Below are 18,576 nucleotides of genomic sequence, written 5' to 3'. Positions count from 1 at the left end.
AATGGCAGTGTTCTGTAACGGAAACTCCCTGGATCATCTAAGGCAAATATCCAAAGAACATGACAAATGGTACAGACACCTGCCCAAACATTTGGAATCAGCTGGGACTGAATGACAGTTGGAGGCCTGCGCATACCTCTGGAGGCGGAGTCAGCAGGTGAGTATTTAGTTAGGCTGCGTACGCAAACTTTACAAGTCTCAGCCAGAATGGAGATAATTGAGTAATTTCATGGTCAGTCATGTCTGGAGACTGTTGGAGGTAAAGAGGGTTGATTATAGGAGCACAATTTGTATTATGTAGCCAACCTCTCCTTAATGCATTCTGCTGCATAAATAATCCAATTTTCATTAAAGACTTATGCAACTTTGGCCTTGAGTTCTGTTAGCTACGACTCATAGCTCCTCTATTTAAAAGGACTCTGCCATAAAATAAACTGTTTTTGCTACAAGACGAACTATAAGAGCAGTTGTGCACCATGTCTAATTTATTGACTTAGATAGTGGTGTCAATTGTCACTCAGGTTACAATTTGAGCGTAGTTACTAAGCTAAACCAAAAGAAGGCACCGAATTAACCAAAACCATAGTTTATTGTAGATGCTTCTTTGTTCTGGTCTTTGAAAATCTGTATATTTGTTCATTTCGAACACACTTCAAGATTCAACAATTTTTCTCTGTTAGTCAGTTTGGCTGATTAAGTCATCAGGTGTTCATCAGGGCTGTTGAGGCCAGATTGTCAAAGCATCTTCAAGTTTGAGGCGGACAAATTCTTAATCAGTAACAGAATCAAGGGCTATGGGGAAAAGGCAAGAAAGTGAAATTGAGGATCAGCAACAATCTCATTGATTGGCAGAGTGGACTCGATGAGCTAAATGGCCCATCTCTGCTCTTACATGCCATAATCTTACTTGTGCAAACGTTTTAAATACTAAAAAGGGAAACAGAAGCCACACATAATTCTTTGCAATTGTTCAGAAGACTTCTGACAGCTGCCACTCTTGGTTTGTCTTCTTCAGTTTAGCAGTGAAGAGTGCTTTCTGCATGCTAGATTTCATTGGTCAGAACATTGAGTATAGATAGCTTTTTCTGATGGTAGGGGAGCCTAGAACTAGGGGGCATAAGTTTAAAATAAGAGGGAAGAGATACATTAGAGCCTAGAGGGGCAATTTTTTCACACAAAGGATAGTGAGTGTCTGGAAAGAGCTGCTAGAGATAGTGGTGGAAGCGAATACAATTTCATCACTTAAGAAACATTTTCATAAGGTACAGAGGGATATAGACCAAAAGCAGACAATTGGGACTAGTTGAAAACGTGAAAACTGGATGGCATGTCCACAGTTAATACAGCCAATGGTGATCTAGTTAATGAGTTTGTGTGACAGCACGTCAATATCTGTGTTCACATCTCCCATTTTTAATGAAAGTTAAATAGCGATATCACACACCCAAATACTATTTCCAGCAGGAATCACTGGATAGCAATGAGAAAACAGAACTCAAGGAATATTTTCTTCTTCCCATCAAGAGGGCAATCATAATGACCCTAGCAACAGCCACATAGGGATAAACTGCCTCAGCACAGATGTGGGATCAATTTTGAGATCTGTGTATCTGTGCTAGGTAGTGTGATTACCAATTTATTCCTCAGGAAATCCTAAGACTGCTTAACTCCGCTTTATACAAATAACCATCACAGTTTGGGAAATTACATTCACTTCTATCCACATATTCAAATGGAATCATAAACTAACTTACACAAAATAGTTTTGTATTCTGTTTAGAGCCTGATGACACTCCTTAAAGCAATGTTGTTTTCTTTTCTTCAACATCTCTCTTTGAAACCTGTGTGATATTAAACCAATATATACTGTCTTTATTAATCATGACAGCTTTTAATAGCATTGCACAAAAGACATCTCTACACTTCGAACACTGCATGGACTGCCAGTGAAAGAAACCAGGTGCTACGTGACATTTACCTACAGCAGACCGCCCTGGGGCTGCATGATAATTTTCATAATGCAGATGTTGAAAGTCAGGAGCCTGTCAGGAGTGTACCCAAATGACTAGAGGCACTTTGCTTGAATAAGTAAAAGATCTAAGCACAAGCTCCTTTAATGTAATGTGAGAGCAGCCAAAGTACACTATCTTTTTGATGTAATAAATGAGGACTCTGAACAGAGTTAATGGATATGTGATGAATATAATTCAAACTGTGAGTTGGAAGACAAAAATGTACAGGTGTGATATTTGAACAGCAAGGATAGCTAAGAAGAGGGAAAACACCCAGACAGCTCAAGAATGTGTCCACTTGTTGCTCACACCCCAAGTACAGAGTTGTGGGAACCATTCCCGCACTCCATACAAGGCAATTGGTTATTGCGCATTCATATCTTACAATTGCTATTACTAGTTACGTAACAGTGTGGTGATTGTTTGTTCATGTGACTTAAGAATAAGGTGAAATTGAATGCAGCTTCTTCAACCAAAAACGAACATATACTTTGGTGAGTTTCACAAATGACAGTCAGCCTTGGTACTTTGAGTCATGGCAGGTTGGAAGATCAAGGATGATCAATAAAGGTCATTAAAAAGGAACATGGATTATCATGGGAAATATTACATGATATGCAGACTGGAAAAAATCAGATCAGCAAAAGTAGCCGAGGTGAAGAAGCTGTGGAATGTTTTCAGAATGTTTTCTGAGAATAGTGTGTATTAGAGCCAAACAAAAATCAAAATACTCTAAAGCGGGTATTGTGCAATGGGATAGGATTAATTAATAACCTCATGGTGAAGGCACCCCTAGGTTACAGTGACCATTATATGATTGAATTTTATATTCGGCTTTATGAGAGAGAGATAGGAAAGTGTGTCTGAGACTACTTTTTAAAGTAGGTAAGAGAAATTATGGGGGCATGAAGGAGAGAGTTGGCTAAAGTGAATTAGCAAATTAGTTTAAAGGATAGGACAATAGAGTTGTAAGGTAGTTATTTAAAAGATATTTAAAATATACAGAACAGGCACATTCCAAAAAGTAAGAAAAATTCCAAATGATGATGATTCATTGTCAACTAGAATTAGAAAAAACAGGAATGGCAGATAAATTGAACAAAAATTTTTCATCAGTCTTCACAACAGATGATATAAGGAACATCCCAGAAGCATCAATAATTCAGGAAATGGAAGCAGAAGGAGGAACTCAGAAAAATCACAGTCACCAGAGAAGAGCTACTGACTAAATTGTTGGACCTTCAGCTGACAAGCACTTTGATCCTGATGGACTTTATTCAGGTAGCTTGAAAGAAATGCCTTGTGAGCTAGTTGTTACACTGTTTCTATTTTTCTAAAATTCCCTTAATTTGTGGATGGTCCCACTAGATTGGGAAATATCAAATTAAACTCCTTTGTTCAAAAAGGGAGGAAGACAGGAAACAGGAAATTACAGACCGATTAACTTAGCATCTATCGAATGGAAAATGTTAGAAGCCATTATTAAATAAATTATTATAAGCCACTTGTATAAATTTGAAGTAGAAAGCAGAGACAACATAGTGTTCTGAAAGGGAAACCATATTTGAACAATTAATTAGAGTTTTTGAGGAAGTAAGACGTGCTGTGGAAAGAGGTGAACTGGTGGATGCATTATATTGACACTTCTAGAAGGCATTTGGTAAGGGACCACATCAAAGGTTATTGTGAAAAATTAAACCTCATGGCATAGATGGTAGCATATTGGCATGAATGGAAGACTGGGGATGGCTAACAGGAAACAAGAGTCGGCGTATATGAACCTTTTCCAGATTGGCAAAATGCACTAGGTGATAGGCTACAGGTATTGATGCTGGGATTTAATTGTTTACAATTTATGTGATTGATTTTGTCAAAGACATGGAAGGTGTAGTTGCCACATTTGCTGAAGATACAAGTTAGGTAGTAAAGTAAATTGTGAACAGGATGTAATGAGGTTACAAAAATATATTGATAGGTTAAGTGAGTGGGCAAAATGTGGAAAATAGAGTATAAAATGGGAATATTTTTAATTGTCCATTTTGGCAAGAAGAATGTAAAGAGGCATATTATCTAAAGACTGATGATGGGGCAGAGCTGTGAGACATAAAGTGGAATAAATGATCTTGTGGATGGATTGCAAAAGGTTAATATTCAAGAATAGCAAATAGTTATTAAAGATAGCACACTAGAAATCAGTCTTGCTATTCCTGGAGTCATCACAAAAGTTAATGATTTTAAAAAGAACTCAGAATTCCCCATTTGACCTATCTTTTTGACTCAAATTGCCAGAAAATACAAACTAGATTTCCACATTTAACAAGAGTGGCTATTTATCAAAAATAAATAGATTTTAGCTATCGATGAACATCATTTAACTTAATTTATTTAGTTGTAACTCTTAATCCTTAATAAACTTCTCCCTACACTTACGTGGAAATATACAATCAGACAAAAATGCCTGGGTGTTTTGGATGGAGGGAAAGATTGGGAAGGCAGGCCAGTGTCACTATCCACCAAGATTGTTGAGATCATCTTTTTTCCCAATTAGAACGTTATTTCATGATTTCCCATCTCTTGGTACTTTTACTTGTTTGCAGGAAGCTTAGAGTTCATATTTATAAAGTTCTTTTCTTTATGAATTAAAATTCACAGCATACACTAGTAATCTTCAGGCTTGAGATGCTTTTCTTTACTACAAGGCAAAACAGTGTCTTTTTGTCCAGAATTCCTACGGCTTCTCCCAAACCCCCCAATCTATTTAGCCACCTGGGGGCCAATCATATAGCTGCTGGCACACTGAAGGGCTTTGTCATTGATAACTGATCACTACCAATCAGCTACGTGTTGCCAGTCAAATCTCCATTCATAAACATTCTTTGGCTCCAGCTCATTTCCACGCTAGGCTTCCACTGCTCATTGAACAAGTAGCTGTGTAAACAATGCTTACAGTGAGTGTTAAGTTACATGCTTTTAAAAAGTGTGACACTTTTTTTTGAAACTGTTCTTTTCCCATTCAGTTCACAATCAAAAATGCAGAAAAAAGAAACAGCCTTTACAAATGTTATGATTAAGCGTGCTGGCAACTAGGTACAAATTAAACAGTTTATGCTTCAGTTATACACAGCGCTGACGAGATGGCATGTGGAGTACTGTGAACAGTATTGGCCATTTATTTAAGGATGTAAGTTTCAACAAACTAACACCTGGAATCAATATTCTCTCTAAGCTTCAGGGCTGCATGGTCACAATGCCTCTGGGAGGTTCTGTGCATGATCAGTGTACCAGAGCATTGGCTTTGTCTTCTGAAAGCAGCTTCTGTACATGGGTCTTAGAGATCTGTGCAGCTGAAAACAACAGTCGAGGGAACGTCGCTCAGCATGAGAAGGTTTCTTGTGAGCAAAGTTTGAATTGCCTGGCTAATATTCACTCAGGTTTCAAAGAGTAGGGGGATTGATACATGTCACATCCAGAGGGGTTTTGATGGGATACATTAAGAGAGGATATTTCTTCTTTTGGGGAATCTAGAATTAAACATCACTACATCAAATCAGGGTTTGCCCCATTTAAAACAGAGATAACAGGCTAGTGAGAAAACGACGCAAGGGTGCTGAGACCAAAAGACAAAACAAGTGCTACAATCACGGTCTCCTCTGGCATTGCCACATCCTGGGACTTGGTTGACTGGTAGCTATAAGTAACTCATTCCACGGGTCTAATTCCAGGAAAAGCCCCGTTGACAACAATCCAGCAGGCTTTTTCACCTTCCCTGCTCCAAACTGTCCCGCTTTTGGATTTAGTCTGTGTTGTCCCTTTCGGACCCATCAGACTCTACAATTAATAGGGTATAAGTGAATTTAACCAGATGTCCCACAAAGCAGAACAGCCAAATCATTCCAGATACAAGATAGTACCAATCGAACTGTTGCGAATTTATTAAGGAACTGTAAGACCTCAACCCTAACATTAACATTTCTAATCCTGCCCAATCTCCTTTTTTGTTTCAATACTTCCCAGAGGGTCTTGTAACTTTAGTCGGGCTCACGACGTTATTGCTCCTTTACTCCCTCACTCTGGATTGACAGTCGGTCTTTGATCAACAAGATCAAACCACAGCCAAGCTGTGTTTTTATACCTTTTTGCATGTTTTTCTGGAACTTTCTGTAGTTCTAGCCAATTAGGGATACTCATGTAATGGTTTGAAACGTTACCAATAATTTGGGCACCTTGTTCATGTTGGTTTCTTTCTGTAGCAGAGCCTGGGAACCTTTCTTAGAACTTCGAATCCCCACAGTGTGGATGCAGGCCCTCTGGCCCAACAAGTCCCCAATGACCCTCACAGCTTCCCACCCTGACCCATCCCCCTATTCTGCACATCCCTGAACACTATGGACAATTTATCATGGCCAATCCACCTAGCCTGCACATCTTTGGACTGTGGGAGGAAACCGGAGTACCCAGAGGAAACCCACACAGACACGGGGAGAATGTGCAAGCTCCACGCAGAGAGTGTCCTGAGGGTGAAATCGAACCCAGGTTCCTGGTGCTGTGAGGCAGCAGTGCTAACCACTAAGCCACCGTGCTGCCTTTTCTATCTGATGTTTGGTTGAAAATATGCATTCCTCCTCCGTTTGGCTGATAGTTTGCTGGGGCTTTGTCTGTCCAGGATAACTGCTAATGAGATGCCCTTTTACACTATGCTAAAGTTATTAGCACCTGGTTGATGTGTTTGCACTGTGTCTAGGGTCTAGGTTTGCTATTTGCAGGACTTCACTTGGCCAACCCGTCCATGCCCAGTATCCCTTTCTGTTTGGCCAAGTTGGCAATCTATTTGTGCTTTAGCAGAAATGAGGTTGCTACATCTGAAACCAAAAAGATACTACCCCGAATTGAAAGTTTCTTTCTTCATTCCATTTCAGACAGAGTTTATTCAATTTATATGTGGTTCAATACATTTCTCCACAACAAAGACCTCCGCAAGGCTACAAAAATCCTAGCATATAGAGCAGCTGTCTGTACTCCTGGACTGCTGTACTGCACTGAGGCTTAGATATAACACACAGGAGTGCTGGAGAATTCCATCCATAATGCCTCCTCTTTAGTTTCAATTGGAGGACAACAGAAGAAATACTAGTGTACTTCATGGAGCCAGCTTGACGGGCATTAATCATAGTATCTCTACAGTGTGGAAACAGGCCCATCGGCCCAAAAAGCCCACACCGACTTTCAGAGCACCCACCCAATGTACAAATCCCTGAACACTACAGACAATTTAGTATGACCAATCGACCTAGCCTTCACATCTTTGGACTGTTGGAGGAAACTGGAGCACCAGGAGGAAACCCACGCAGACACGGGCAGAATGTGCAAACTCCACACAGACAGTCACCCGAGGGTGGAATTAAACCCAGGGCCCTGGTGCTGTGAGGCCAGCAGTGCTAACCACTAGCAACAAGACAAAATCAATTACAATCAACTGGATACTGTATCCGAGTGCCTGAAACAAGTCTCCCTCTCCAGGAACTGCAGATGCTGGAGAATCCGAGATCACAAGGTGTGGAGCTGGATGAACACAGTAGGTCAAGCAGCATCATAGGAGCAGGAGGCCCGAAATGTCAGCTTTCCTGCTCCTACGATCCTGCTTGGCCTGCTGGGTTCATCCAGCTCCACACCTTGTTATCTCTCTTTCCAGGTCCCGTATTCTTCAACTTTCAATTGATCAGTGTTCCAGAGAAGGCACGGAAAATGCTACATAAACACTCTGAAGCAACACTAATGTTAGTGTGTGTGTGTGTGTGTGTGTGTGTGTGTGTGTTCACCTCCATCCATTAGAATAGTCCTTCTGCACAGCATTAAAAGATCAAACATTCCACCTAATAGCTTTGTAAAGAGAAAAGCATTGCCATTTGATCAAGATATAATAGTGCCACAACATGCCGTTCCTTAAAAAAATTAGTTAGCATTAAGGCAGTGACCTTGTCACATTTCCTGTGCACCTGAGTCCACAACATCAAGAGTCCCACTTTGCCTTGCAGTTAAAATTCCTGGCCTGTGTTCTGAATGGACCAGAGACACAGCAACAGCTTCTCCAGAGACATTGAGCAATAGCACACTAGGCTGCAGATCAGAAGATCAAGTACAGGATCAGCTCTTAAAGGGATTAGGATTTGTCATAGAAAGGGGGAGTTGTGGTCATAACACGGATAGCTGTGATTTGAAGGGCACTGATGACTCTCCAATGCAGCACTGAGACAGAGTACACTGCCTTTGGGATGAGGCATTAAACTAAGGCCCAGTCCTCTTTCCTATGTAGAAGTGCAAGATCCCAAAGCCATATTTCCAAGAAAAGCAAGGAGCTCTCCACAAGTGTCCTGGGCAATATTTATCTCTCAAGCGGCACCACAAAGAAAACACAATCTAGCCATTATCACAATGACGTTGATTGGATTGGAGTTTACTATGTGAAAATTAATTGCTATTGGTTAAGAGTGTGGAGCTGGATGATCACAGCAGGCCAAGTAGCATCTTAGGAGCAGGAAAGCTGACATTTCGTGCCTCCTGCTCCTTTGATGCTGCTTGGCCTGCTGTGTTCATCCAGCTCCACACTTTGTTATCTCAGATTCTCCAGCATCTGCAGTTCCCATTATGTCTATCACAGATGTCACAGACTTGTTGGCAGTGAAATTCATGTCTGACGCTAGCACAAGAGCAGTAATAGTAAATTAGTTACATTAAAAGGAAATCAGGCACAGGATAGATAAAAAACATGGCAGATTCACTAACATCACTTTAATAATATTGTCCATGACAAAACAAGTCCTTGGTCATTCTTTGGACAGAGGTGTCTGAGAGTGACAAAGGTGTTTAATAGGACCAAAGTAAGGGGGACACGACAGCCTTTGTTGTTTTTTGCACTTCTATAAAAAATGAAGTTAGGAAACACCATCCTTTCTGGGTAGCGCCACTTCACCTGTCTTTTTAGACACAGGCTATCACTGTACCTAAGCGTTCTGACATGCTGTCCTAAAGGGTGAATGTAGGAGTAGATGCTGTGGTGCTTAGGCTAAGCGGTTCCTCTACTATTCGGAGGTTTGTGAGTGGAATCAGCATTCACAAATGACGAAGATGAAAGGAGCTGTTCACAGGAAATTGAGTATGAGGGACACCTGAGACCAATATTGTCAGGAGTTTAAAGGACAAGAAGTGATCTTATTGAAACATATAATTTATAAAGCAGACATATTGGCAGCGCTGTTTCTCTTGTTTAGGGAGTCTAAAACTAGGGAACCAAGGTGTTTGGACAAGGAGTTAGCCATTTCAACTGATATGAGAGGAGATTTCTTTACTTAAAGCATTGTGAATCTTTGCAATGCTATGCCCTTGAGAAATATGGTGTTCAGAATATTAGATTAGATTCTCTACAGAGTGGAAACAGGCCCTTCAGCCCAACAAGTCCACACCGCCCCTTGGAGCATCCCACCCAGACCCACCCCCCTATAACCCACACACCCCCTGAACACTACGGGCAATTTAGCATGGCCAATCCACCTATATCCAATATATTCAGCTTAGAGATCTTAAGGCTTTTTGTTTACAAGGGGGTAATCAAAAAACATAGTATTATGTCAGAAATGTGGAGTTGATGAAGAAGGCCAGCTAGTAAATGACAGAGTAGGTTCCAAGTGAAATTCTGTCCCTATCTCTCATGTTCAGCGTTATCACTGCTATTCCAAAAACTGTCCATCCACTGCATCTTACATCAGGATGATGCTGCAGAAATGAAGGCACCCTTACTTTTTATCAGATAAATAAAGTTTAGCCATGGCTGAAATTTAATTCTGGTTTCCATGTGTTATACAGAGAAAGTACAGCCACTGAAGACTGTGCTAGGCAGATGTCCTAGAATGATACTGGGACTAAGAGGTTACAGGATGGGCTTTTGGCTTTTCTTTGTTATTCTTTCTTGGATTGGCTTTTGTTGCCCATTCCTAAGGCCCTCGAACTGAGTCTGCGGCTAGGCTTTTTCTGAGGGTAGTTAAAAGTCAACAAACATGTAGGCCAGAGATAGGAGGAGCTGCTGATGCTGGAGAATCTGAGATAACAAGGTGTAGAGCTAGATGAACACAGCAGGCCAGGTAGCATCAGAGGAGCAGGAAGGCTGATGTTTCGGGTTGAGACCCTTCTTCAGAAATCATGTAGGCCAGACCAGGTGTGGATGGCAGATTTCCTGTCCTCAAGAGCAACATTTGAAAATAGCTTCATGGTAACCATTACTGAGAATAGTTCTTAATTCCAGATTTATTAACTGAATATAAATTCCACCAGCCTTTTCCCCAGGGTAGGATTGGCTGCCACGAGGGGTCATAGTTTTAAGGTGATAGGAGGAAGGTATAGCGGATACGTCAGAGGGAGGTTCTTCACCCAGAGAGTTGTGAGCGCATGGAATAGTTTACCAGTCGTGGAAGCAGAGTCATTAGTGACACTTAAGCGACTGCTGGACATGCACATGGACAGCAGTGAATTGAGGGGAATTTCACTCGGAGCCTACTCTGTCATTTACGAGCTGACCTTCTTCATCAATTCCACATTTCTGACATAATACTATGTTTCTTGACTACCCTCTTGTTAACAAAAAAGCTTAGGTTATTTTATTTTTGGTTTAGGATTATTCCACGGCACAACATCGTGGGCCAAAGGGCCTGTACTGTGCTGTACTTTTCTATGTTCTATGTTCAGCCAGCCTTCATGCGATTTGAACCCACTTTGGTCTTTGGATTACTTGCCCAGTGATCATAGAATCCCTACAATGTGGAAACAGGCCCGTCAGCCCAACAAGTCCACACTGGGGACCTCAGAACATCCCACCCAGACGCATTCCCCTAAAACCTACAGTCAATTTAACATGCAATCCACCTAGCCTACACATCTTTGGAGTGGGGGGAAAAAACCGGAGTACCAGAAGAAAACCAGCAGACAAGGGGAGAATATGCAAACTCCACACAGACAGTCACCCAAGAGTGGAATCGAACCCGGGTCCCTAGCGCTATGAGGCAGCAGTGCTAGCCACTGAGCCAATATGCTGCCCCAAAAATGTGGAACACTTCATGACTTTGAGTGTCATCTTTATTGCTATGCTACAACCTCCCCTGATAAATGTGTTTAAGATTGTTGCCATGTTTGACAGAAGCAGAAAGAAAACATTTCACCTTTGACAGGAGACCAAAACAGGATATAAGCATAAGATCAATGAGAATTAATCCAATAACAAATTCAGAAGAAACTTCTTTATCCAGGCAATTGTAGGAATACAGTTGGCACCATCACAAAAATTAGTTAAACAACATAGATGCAAGAGGAAGATGAATAACAGGAGAAAGGGCCAGAAGATAACACTGATAGTGTTGGATGAGGAGCAGTGGGAGAAAGCCCATGTCGAATATGAACAATGGCAATGAAACAAATAACCTGTCTCTGTGCTGAAAATACGATGAAATTCAATGTTTAAAAAAATCTGAAAGCAGCTACCGTCCATTTTATCAAATAATATTTTATTCAACAACCAACATCTCAATTTATTATTGCAGTCCAATCAGGCTACTATTGAAGGAAAGCTGTCACACCATCCAAGCATGTATCAAAAGATTGAGCTGAGACCCAAACGGCTTTCAACATCACCTGAAGGTTCTGGATAGACCTATTTGCCTTAATTCTCTGTTTGGGTGTTCAGCTATACTACTGTTTAAATGAGTTTATGGCTGTAGGTCGTTCCACAGAACTGATGGTGGAGGTTCAGCAATCATTGAGCAGAGCTGTCCTATAAATCCTTGACAAACACCTCTTCATCATAACATACAACTACAGCTGGCAGGAATATCCAGAACAGATTGACAGAATGATGGGCAAGTGAACATGTTGGGGATGAGCTGGCATTGAGTCAGTTATCGGGAAAGTGAGTCAACATGCTGAGTCAGCATGGACATCTGTCTGATTAGACCGGCCATACTAGACTGGATGGCACCATGGATCTGCTCCAAGCCATTCGCAGTGGCCTCATGCACCTGTTGCTGGCTGTTTTGAAGAGATCACTCAGCACTGCTGTCTTGCAGTTTAAATAAATCCATGGGCACAACGTGGCTGTTGTCATCCTCCTCATTTGAAACCTGAAGGCCCTGCTAGCAGCTGAAGGCCTTAATTTTAACTCTTTGTGGTGGAAGAGGGGTTTCAAATACCAGCAGCTTGACACTCGCTGGGGTCATGCTGCAAACAGTGTCAACTTCAACAGGCATGCTTCAGGCAAAGAAGTCACAGATATTCAAAATTAAAGATGATGATATGATTCAAGCTTTAAATGCACCTTAACTGCCAATAACCCACCAAAAGCCTGGTACCGTCACATGGCTGACCCCATCTGCCAACGATCACCATGCCCAGGAGAAAGCGAATGAAGTAAAATGATCCAGACTTGCTTTTTAATATTTCTTTTGGTGAGGTGTGGGCAGAAGCCATCCATCAGACCCCATATGGAATCTTTGGGCCTCCCTCATGGGCTGGTAATTTCCAAATGGGAGGAGGACACATAGCTAAGTGGGAATGTGGATTGTGAGGAAGATGGATTGTGAAGATGCAGAAGGATCTAAACAGGGTTGGTGGACAAGAACACGCTAGATGGAATATAACATGGAAAAATGCGATGCTATCCACTTTGCCAGGAGAAACAGATGGGCCGAATATTTTTCAAATGCTCAGAAGTTATAAAGTATGGATGTGCGTAGGGACCCAGGTGTCCTTGCCAATTAACCATTGAATGCTCAAATACAAAAACAGAAACTGCTGGAAAAGCTCAGTGGGTGTGACACCATCTGTGGAGAGAAATCAGAGTTAACATTTTGGGTCACTGTTGAATTGAATAATTTATTGTCACATATATTCAATGTAAAAATACAGTGAAAAGTGTGTACCTTTGTCACACATACATGGCACCATTCAAGTTAACTGAGACTAAGATAATAAAAAGATAATTTGAGAGAGTCCAACTTTTCTTTCCAATGCCATAGTCCCACTTAGGGCTTACCAGCCATCGCCATGCCACTACCAGTGTCCCACTCTGGGCTGCCTCACCAGTTTGCTATCAGTACCACTGCCTCACCAGCCCGATCTCAACACCACTGACTCACCAGCCCGATCTCAACACCGCTGCCTCACCAGCCCGATCTCAACACCACTGACTCACCAGCCCGATCTCAACACCGCTGCCTCACCAGTCCGATCTCAACACTGCTTACTCACCAGCCCAATATCAACACCACTTACTCACCAGCCCGATCTCAACACCGCTTACTCACCGGCCCAATCTCACTACTGCTTACTCACCGGCCCGACCTCAACACCGCTGCCTCACCGGCCCAATCTCACTACCACTTACTCACCGGCCCCAATCTCACTACCACTTACTCACCGGCCCAATCTCACTACCACTTACTCACCGGCCCAATCTCACTACCACTTACTCACTGGCCCAATCTCACTACCACTTACTCACCGGCCCAATCTCACTACCACTTACTCACTGGCCCAATCTCACTACCACTTACTCACTGGCCCAATCTCACCACTGCTGCCTCACCGGCCCAATCTCACTACCACTTACTCACCAGCCCAATCTCACGACCACTTACTCACCAGCCCAATCTCAACATCGCTGCCTCACCAGCCCAATCGCACTACCGCTTACTCACCACCCGATCTCAACGCCGCAGCCTCACCGGCCCAATCTCAGTCTGGCCCAATCTCACTCCGGCCCAATCACAATCCGCCACCGTTGCCCTATCCAGGCTCAATCCACCATCACTGCAGGACACAACCTGCGCATTCAGCTCCTGCCATGTGGTTCCCCGTTGTGACCCTGCTCCCTCCCCACTCCTTCGGTAGGGAGTTAGGAAGGAGAGAGAAGAAGGGGGAGAAAACACAAAGCACAAAGAAGAAAAGAGAAACAGAACCGACAAACAGAGTGGAGCTCCGAATGGAGTGACTTAGCCACCACCATTTTGCATCCTTGATGGGTCAAGTGACCCTTCCTTTGAATCATTAAAGGCTGACTGCAACCAGTGTGTCGTGCATTAGTAAATACGGGGTGATTTGGTGATGGGACACCGGCTTCTGTGCAGTTATTTTAAGTAGTGAAGTCTAGCTTCCGTTATATGAGAGCTTGGTTAGACCGTACTGGAGTACTGTGTGAAGTTTTAGTCTCCTTATCTCAAGAAAGATATTATTGCCATAGAGAGAGTGCAACAAAGGTTCACCTGGCTTGACCCTGTGATGTCAGAACTGTCCTATGAAGGAGGTTTTGTGAAATGGGTCTGTATTCTCCAGAGTTTCAAAGAATGAGAAGTGATTTTATTGAAACCTGCAAAATACATAAATGGCTAGGACAAGCAGGTATCGGTAAGAAGTTTCGTGCGTGAGGAGTCTAAGACCGGGGGGACAGTTTAAAAATAAGGGGAATGCCACATAGGTCTGAAATGATGAGAAATTATTTTACTCAGCGTTTTGGAATCAATCTTTGGAATTCTCTACCACAGAAGCCTTTGAAAGCTCAGTCTTTGTGTATATTTAAGGAGGTCATTGATAGATTTCTGATCACCAGTGACATACACAGTTATGGGGATGGGGTAAGTAGAAAGGAATTGAAGGGTTTGGTTAGCCATGGCTGTTTGAATGGTTGGGCAGTCTCAATGGGCTGAATAACCTACTCCTGTTCCTGGGATCTTCTGAAATCTTCCCTTGTCAACCTCTGCTTCTATTGTTCTCTGGGCATAGTCACCTATACTGCTGCCCTGACCCCTAACTGACCATCTGGTGTCATTGACATTATTGTTAGTCTTTGGGATACCTCCAAAATCATTGGTCCTAATGTGACAAGGCAAAAGCATCGAGAGTAAAATAATGCACTTAATTTTAAATTCCTTTTTCTCATATTCAAAAGTGTCTATGACCTTCTGGAGCCTTGCAACGTTGCAGAATTCTGAACTCCTCCAAATGTGGTCTCTTGTGCCTCGCCTACTTCCTAAACTCCTTTACTATTGCCCAACCAATCCTTAGTTCTGTAATTCCTACTCCAAACCTCTTCACCCCACTGTCTTCTCTTTTCCTTTTAGGTGCTAATTATAACATCTCTCTGCAATCAACCATTTGGTCATTTGTTCTAAAGTCTCCCTTTTTTGCTCAGTTTCTTCTATGCTGGGTGGCTGTCCTGTGAAGCACCTGGGGATATCTTACAATACAGGAGCCAAATGGTGAAATGGAGGTCAGATAGTTCAGTTGGCAGGACAACTGATTCACAATGCAGTGAGATGCCAACATTGTGGGTTCAATTGCCATACCAGCTGATATCTCCATGAGGGTCATGCCTTCTCAACCTCGCCCCTTGCCCCAGGCATGGTGACCGTCAGGTTTAACTCACCACTAGTCATCGTCTCTAGTGAGAGAGCAGGACTATGGCAACTTTTCCTTTTCAATTTATAAATTGTTGCCGTGATACTTGTGCTTCCTGATGATGCCAATGCAATGTTCGCGGGGCATTTTAAATAGGTTGAAACAAGAAAATCAATATTCAGCAATGAACCACAAAAACAGTTTACTTTGGATGCCATTCATGTTGTCTTTCTGCTTGTTTAGGAAAAAGGCATTCTCTGTATTGTCACTGTCCTTTAAAATCCTCAATTTTATAGTTTGCACTTACATTTACAACAATGAAATGCATTTGTTACATTACATGACAGCATGATAACAGCCAAAGTTTAGACATCGGATAATCCATGTAAAATCACTGACCTATATCCCTGGTTACATTAAGCTTTCACTAGAATGCAGTAAAACTCAGTTAAAAAACAATGTTATGGTTCCCAGGGTCAACTCAGCAACAATGGTCTCCTGCACAGCAATAAATGCTTACAGTTTTGGACTCTATGTTTGTTCAGCATGGTGGAGTCATTTATTGTCTGTACAATTCAGCTTTCCTAGGTTTATTATTTAATTATACTTCCTAAACAAAGCTCAGAATAAATCTGTATGATTTGAAGAGACATGGAGAAGAACTTAAAAAAACGTAAGATGTATTTAAATTGGGAAAAGCATTATATTGTTCTTTCTTGCTTACAGTAGAAGTGACTACAGTTCAAAAGTACTTCATTGGTTGAAAAGTGTTTTGGTTTATCTTCAGCTCATGAAAGATGCCATATTAAAGTAACTTGTTCCCATTTTGCTAAATGTGAGCCTTTTTTCTTTCTTGCATCAAAATGTCTGCATTTTGTTTCCCCCATGGCTCAATTGGCAGCCCCTAGTTCAAGTCCCATTTTAGGGGTTGAGCGCAAAAATCAAGGCTGATCCATTAATACAGTATGGGCAGTCCCTGGTTGAAGAATGGGTGCCGTTCTAGAGTTCATTCTCCAGTTCTTGTACGCAAGTCAGAACACAATGCTGGAAAACATAAAAGAGTTGCTCCTGAGTACATGAAATGTTCCTAAGTGCAGGAATATGTTGGACCTTTAAAGTTACACCTTGTATGAAATCATATTTTGAACTATGAGCATTCATAAGTCAAAAATTCATAATTTGGGAACACCCCGTACTGTAGGAGAGCTGCACTATCAGGAAGCCTTGTCTACTGGGTGAAAAGTTGACCTGAAGCCCCCATCTGCATGTTTCTGCGGAAGTATCCCATGACACTATTTCAAACAAGTGGGAGAGTTATCCTGGCCAATATTTATCCTTCAATCAACATTTCATAAAGTGATGATCCAATTATCTATCACATCATTCCTGTTTGTAAAATTTACTGTGGTGATATTAGATTCTGTGGCTTTCCACATCAACACAGCAACTTCTGCAAGTCCTTAATTGGCTGTAAAGCACTGGTGGTTATGAAAAGTGCTATAAAAATACACATTGTTTCAAAAGCAAAAGCCTCTTCCGAACTTTACTGCCCACAGCTGTGAATCTTACTTTTTGTGTTAAATGAACAGTGTCCACTGTGATCAGCAAGAAAGTAGAGAATAGTGGTACCCAATGCACACAGTAATGTGAATGCAGTCATTGTTGCCCATCACTGAACACATTCCATAATCTATTTGTTCCACTGCTGGTATATGGCGTTAACAAAAGACATTGACGCAGAGAAGAAAAAACATGTAATTAGATAAATCACCTCGGAAAGTCTCGAAACGCTTGACAGCCAATGAAGAACCTTTGAAGTGTGTGACTGTTGGGATGTGGAGAAATGCAACAGTCAGCACAATCCATTAAAGGGTCCTGCGTGGAGGCTGGAACTGTCGGGATGTAGTTTGCATATAATCCAGGATATATTTTTACTGGAAAAGATTTGTGTTGACAGTGGGTGTCCAGAACAGGAAATGGTTCATTTTGCACTCAGTTTGCAGTATAAAACAAAAGGAAAAGATAAAACCTACTGCTCAGACATTCTATATTCTTGCCTGATTTGCAAGTCCAGGAATGTTGCCTTTTAGTGAAGCCTCCGCTTTTGTTGCTGATGCTGTGCATCACAAACCAGACTGGAAAGAGGAACCGTGATAGATTTCTTGGCTTTCAATGAGGCAGCAATGTTGCATAATGGTGATGCATCAATATTACAGGTCAAAGGTTACATTCTCAGCTTGTCAGGCTAGTGGAGACAATTGTTGAAATTGTGTTCTAATTTCTCCTTTTAATGGACCATTGGCACTAAGTAACCACACAGGAATACGGGTAACACTGCTCCTGTAGGACGCCAGTAAGCACTCACACATATTTTGCTGCCAGTAAGGGCTTTACTGGCGCCACACAAAATGGTCTCCACCCCTCAGACTCTGCACTGTTCAACCAATAGAGACAGCAACTTGATAAATATCAGCACTATCTAACTACAAACTTTTGACATAAAGATCTTGCGTATACCCAGATGCAATCAAAATGGTTGGGCTGTGACATGCTGCAAACATGTACAATCTGGGGCCACAATATTCACAATTAAAATGATTTGTGAGGATGCTTAGAAAAGATTAGTATTCCACAGTGTTGGATGAGGTCATGTTGCAGCAGTACAGGACATTGGTTAGGCCACCTTTGTAATACTGCATTCAGTTCTGGTCTCCCTGCCAAAGGAACAATGTAGTGAAACTTGAAAGGGTTCAGAAAAGATTTACAAGGATGCAGCCAGCGTTGGACGGTTTGAGTTATAAGGAGAGGCTGAATAGACTGGGGCTATTTTCCCTGGACCATTGGAGGTTGCGGGTGACCTTAAAGAAGTTTAAAAAATCATGCGGAACATGGATCGGGTGAAGATCCAAGGTCTTTTTCTCCAGGGAAGGGGAATCCAAAACTAGAGGGCACAGGTTTAACGCGAGAGGGGAAAGATTTAAAGGGAACTAGGGGCCAATGTTTTCACACAGAGGGTGGTGCATGTGTGGAATGAGCTGCCAGAAGACGTGGTGAAGGCTGGTACAGTTACAACATTCAAAAGGCATCTGGATGGGTATGTGAATAGGAAGGGTTTAGAGGGATATGGGCCAAATGC

The sequence above is a fragment of the Stegostoma tigrinum genome, chromosome 12 (genome assembly GCF_030684315.1).
Source record: "Stegostoma tigrinum isolate sSteTig4 chromosome 12, sSteTig4.hap1, whole genome shotgun sequence".
NCBI lineage: Eukaryota > Metazoa > Chordata > Chondrichthyes > Orectolobiformes > Stegostomatidae > Stegostoma > Stegostoma tigrinum.
The sequence above is the reverse complement of the archived record's forward strand: the minus strand, read 5'-3'. Positions refer to the sequence as shown.